Source organism: Gavialis gangeticus, unplaced genomic scaffold, assembly GCF_001723915.1.
Source record: "Gavialis gangeticus isolate Ggan-Ray unplaced genomic scaffold, GavGan_comp1, whole genome shotgun sequence".
NCBI classification, from domain to species: Eukaryota; Metazoa; Chordata; order Crocodylia; family Gavialidae; genus Gavialis; species Gavialis gangeticus.
The window spans coordinates 55,854,186-55,859,761 of record NW_017729034.1 but is presented as its reverse complement, the minus strand read 5'-3'; positions in this window follow the sequence as shown (position 1 = coordinate 55,859,761).

The following is a 5,576-nucleotide window of genomic DNA, read 5'->3' as shown; positions in this document are numbered from 1 at the left end:
ATTTTTTATTTTTTTTGGGGGGGGGGGGGGGGGGTCTTGTTTTTTTTTCCTTAAACATATCCAAAATGTTAAAGCCTTGTAGGATGTCCCATGAGGAAGCCAGTGGGCTGGACAACACTGTTCTGGGGACCAGATGCGGTCTGCAGGTTCGGGGTTGAACACCTCTGTCTTTGATTAACAAATGACTCTTCTACATGTCCCGAAAACTGAATTATTGTCAAAATGATTTAGCAATCAGGGACAGAGTTGTGAAATATTTTGCTTTCTGCCTATGTAGACCTATGTGACTAAGTTGGGCAGAATTGCCTCTGATTAGTTACACAGGAAACTCACAGATTCACAGTGGGCAGGATTATTGCCTATTGGACAACATTAACATGTCTTCACTCCCTTTCATAGTGCACTATAAGTACTAGGTGTATAAGTTTGAGTTTTGTGCTTTAAACTGTGATTCAAAGCATATATTAATACACACTCCTCCACCAAAAAACAGTATTAATCCATTAATCTGAATCAAAATAAAGAGTACACTTCATCAGATACATTTTTGTCCCAAGTTTTTGTGCTTGGGTACAGTCTAATGATACAAACTAGGACAGTTGTTAATGTTGTGTGTAGACCGTACTGTAGGTTCCTTGACCTGACCTGAAGGATTTATTGGATAACATGTATTCATTTCATATTTGGGAAAAAGATTGTGTATGAAATATATTGTAGTTGTACAGGTTAATCCCTTCAGCAGGAAGTTGTCAGCTACCTCTATGTATGTGTTAGAAGTTGCAATAAAGTCCTTTTGACAGCAAGAAGTCTTCCTGCCTTTTCCTGAGCTATCAGGTAGCACATGGTGTTAGGAGTGGCTGAATCCTGCTACCAACAGGAACACAAACATGATTCAACAATTGGGTGAGTCTCAAATGCCCCAACAGCAAGATGTCACTGTTGAAGTGGACCTTATTGCAGAGGGGCCTCACATATCTGTTTCATTACAGACGAGGATCCAGGAAGCTCAAGAAGCCGATCCTTTCTATCCAAAGATAAAAAAGTATTGCTTACAAGGACGGCCTCAAGTAAGATTCAAAGACTGTGAGCTGACAAGAGAAACTCAACCTCTATGTTGTCAGGAATTTAGTCATGTTCCACAACAGGGCACAGATACTTTCCGCTGTATGTCAGGAGATCCTAGAGAAGATTCATGAAGTTCATCAGGGTGCTACAAGATTTCAAGCTCATCAGACAGTTTGGTGGCCTTCCATCAGTGATGACATACAGAACTGGGTGGCTAGTTGTAAAGATTGTGATCAACATCAACTACTCCCTGTAGAACAGCGGCAGTCAAAATACAGCCCATGGGCTAGGTCTGGTCCACCAGGCACTTTCATCTGGCCTGTGGCACTCATCAAAGACTTGTACCCACCCAACCTTTCTGCCCATGAGGGTGGGAGCAAGGCACCCATGTATATGCACCACCTGCCAACATACCCTACACAAACATACCCCGCCAGCACACTGCTTCACAAACTCCCCTACACACCCTCTGATACACACACCCCACACAAAATATGAGACTAAGACTTTATTTTTGAGTTTTTATGCAATCACTTCTATATAGATTTCATAGACATAGACATTAGGGCTGGAAGGGACCTCAGAAGATCATTGAGTCCAGCTCCCCGCCCAAAGGGCAGGAAGTCAGCTGGGGTCATAGGATCCCAGCAAGTTAAGCATCCAATTTGCTCTTGAAGGTGTTCAATGTAGGTGCTTGAACCACCTCCAATGGCAGGCTGTTCCAGACCTTGGGGGCTCGGACAGTAAAGAAATTCTTCCTTATGTCTAGCCTGAAATGGTCTTGCAGTAGTTTATGACCGTTTGACCTCGTCATCCCTTGGGGCGCTCTGTGCAAACAAAAATCATGACAAAAATATTTTGTTTGTAATAAAATTAAAATATGCTATAGTAGGTGTTTGACTTTTAATGCATGATTGGGGGGTTTTCTGGTTCTACGATGGCAACCCCCTCCCTAAAGGAGTATTTCTGAGGATCAAGGGGAGGGACTTCCAGTGGCAAAGGTCAGGGGTTGGGGTGGGACTTCCAATCCCAAGATGGCAACAAGGGGGCGGGGCTACCCATGTGGCCATCAAAAGCTCACCAAACATCATTAAGCAGTCCTCCAGCTGAAATAATTGCCTGCCCCTGCTGTACAGCTATGTCTTATGACTGAATTACCGGATTATCCATGGCAGATGCTGGCAGCCAAGTTACTGACCTGGAAGGGGGTCTGTTTATCTTGCGGTTATTTGCCTCATTACTTGGAGGTGGTTCAGTTACAGAACACCACACCAGAGAGAGTTATAATGATGTTGAAGTGTATATATGCACGCCATGGCATACCTTCAATTTTAAGAACAGATAATGGTCCACAATTTTCTGGGGCTGCACTTAGGCAGCTTGCAGCCCAGTATGACTTTCAGCATATCACCAGCAGTCCACATTTCCCATGCAGTAATAGGGAAGCAGAATGTGCAGTGCAGACTGAAGAATTTGCTTCAGAAGAACCAAGATCTCTATAAGGCTCTCCTGGTATACTGTTCAACACCTTTGGAGAAGGGATGGAGTCCAGCTGAGTTGCTTTTCAGTTGCTGACTCCATACAACTCTACCAACTATGATAGATGACTTGGTTCCAAAACTTGCTGATGCACAGAAAGTTAAACCGATAAAGGACTGTCAGAGATGGAATTATAACACCAGGCAGCCTCAAGAAATGTACTTGCTCTTTCTCCACAACCAGAAGTTTGACTTCCAGATGCAGGGGTACAAGGCACTGTCCAGGCTAAGGCAGATATCCCTTGTTCATATTGAGTGGAGACTCCCGGAGGGCTTCTCTGTAGGAGTCGAGGGCAACTCCGTCATAGTCCACCCATTTACTACATTAGGTCAGGATGTGCATCAGTTCCACTAAATAGGCTAGATTTGTCAAGCTCTCCTCTTTAAATGAAAAGGCTTATTGATGTTTGTTTTGATTATTCTCTTTTTGTAGGGAAGCAAGTGGTAAAGCCTCACAAGAGAGTGATGTGTTTGTAACCTCTCCTCATAATTTTGCAGTTTTGTGGAAATCCTTCAAGTTTCTCCTGAGAAAGAGGGATGTAGTAGTAAGGATTGTCAGCCATCTTTTGTGTGTGTTAGCAGTTGCAATAAAGCCCTTGTGAGAGCAAGAAGTCTCTCCCTGCCTTTTCCTGAGTTGTGAGATACCACAGATACCAAACATATCTATGCTTTCTGGTTATCTACCAAGAAATAGCCCTCTAGAATAAAACCTGTTTTCCCCTTTAGTGTCTTATTAAAATAATCCAGCTCAGATACCAAAAGTGTGAGGGCCCAATCAATTCATCCTATTTCTTTCCTTCCAGGAAGATAAATGCAGAGTATTTAACTATTTTGGAGGGTGTTTATTCCTTAAGCTTCCTTAACATACTTCATTGGGCAGAAGTAATTGTTTTATGGGTAAGTAATGGTTCTTTCGCAGTGTGGGAAGAATGCCTAAAATTTTTGCTACTTGATCTTAATAAATCTTAACAACACTCCTGAAAGAGTACTTTAGACTCCTAATAGGGAAGACAAGCCCATCTTTACTGAAGTCCAATTCCCAGATCCCTACAGAAAGTGTTATACTTCTGCTGTATTGTTCCTGTAAGGGCATGTCTGCTTTACAAACACCTTGTACTTACAAACACCTGTTGCAGTTCAGATGACTGATCTACCTTTCTTTGTCACAAATGCCATCTGTTCTCTGTATCAAGTTGAGTCTTTAGATCACACCTAGATGCAAATACAGACTAGCCTCTCTGTGGTTGAACCTAGTTCCTATGAAATGAATGGCCAGGTGCTCTTGGGCCAGGGATGGGCAAAATGCAGCCCACAGGTCAGATGTGGCCCACCAGGCCAGTCTATCTGGCCCATGCAGCCCCTAAAAAATTTAGAAAATTAATATTTATCTGCCCCTGGCTGCCTGTCACATGGCCTTCGATGGCTTGCCAAAACTCAATAAGCGGCCCTCCACCCAAAATAATTGCCCATCCCTGTGTTAGTCTGTTTTACATCTGGTTGGAGTTCTGGCTCTTGGTTTGCAACTGTCCTGTACTTTAACCCTGCTGAATAAGATATGCTTGCTACTTTTCAAATGCTTTTTGTATATTTAAAGCCAGGTCTCATCTTTTGATACGTTTGTACAGTCCAGTTATTATCCATGAGTCTCTGCTAGCATCTATAGCAAGTGACAGTAGGCAAAGGTGTAGTCTAAGAAAATAAGGGATGCTAACATAACTGTGGATGGACAAGTAATCAGTGTTAGCAAAATCCCTACTGGAATTTTAGACAGGCCTAGTGTAAGCTGCTGATTGTATTGATAGCTGTCAGTGCACTGGAGAAGTGAAACAATTTTAATGTTGCTTGAACTATCAAATGTTTTTTTACATCAATAGTACTAGCTACAGTTCATGCATTTTTCACTCCAGTGTTATACTTAACTGACATATAAGGAAGATACAGTAAATACACACAGCAGCAACTTGTCTAAACCCAATGAACACAGAGCATAATGATCCAGTATTTTGCAATCTCTGCTTAGTTTGTTTGAGTTTTGGCTATTAAAGGCTCCAACAGATCATCTTCTAAGCCTACATGTGTCTTGGGGTCCATCTTCTGGGACCCACCACTGCTGCTATGATGTTCTAGTCTTGTGAATAATTGCACAGGTCTAAACTTGAAGGTACCAGAGATCAGTTATGAGCAGCTTCTGATGGATGAATGAGACAGAAAAGAGACTTGTACACTGTGAATATTTAGCATAGCAAGGAAAACATACAATTCAGTAACTCTTCTCCCTTCTCCACACTAGGCAGCTTTGAGCTAAATGGAAGATGGTAGCCTGCTACACAGTACAAGCATTTTCCATTCTGCATTATGTCACTAGATGGTGCTCTTCACAGTCACTTTTGAAAACCCATTTCCTCCCCTGCAGCCTAATTGTGAAAGAGGAGCCTGACAACTAATACATTGTTTTTATTTTGCCTATAGGAAACGGACTTCAGTCAGACCAAAGTGTAAACAAATTAGAAGGAAGAGATGGACTATGGCCCTTCATTATGACTAGACAGCAAAACTGAAAATCTAATTGAGTACATCGTTCTGTGCTGAATATTTCCATTAACAAAGCTGTAGAGCAGTGGTGCTCAACCTTTTGGCCCTATGGGACCAGCCCACAGTCTGGATCCCTGGTGGAGTTAGTCTGCCTTGGCCCAACCCTGTGCATGTGATTTAGTGTGCAGGGCCAACCTTCCCAGACCACCTTGGGAACTCCACTGGCTGAATTTGGTTCACAGATCAGCAGTAAAGCACTCCTGTTATAGAAGGCAGTTAGCACAAAAATAAGCCTTTTGGTCTCAGTGAACTCCTCTTAATTCTTTCTGGTTCACTGAATGATTTCCACCGTGTGGGCCTGAATCTGCCCACCCCATGCCCCTTCTCCTGCTTCCTGCAGCCTCTGCTCTCCATTTCCCCTGAGCGTGATGCCTACCTGCC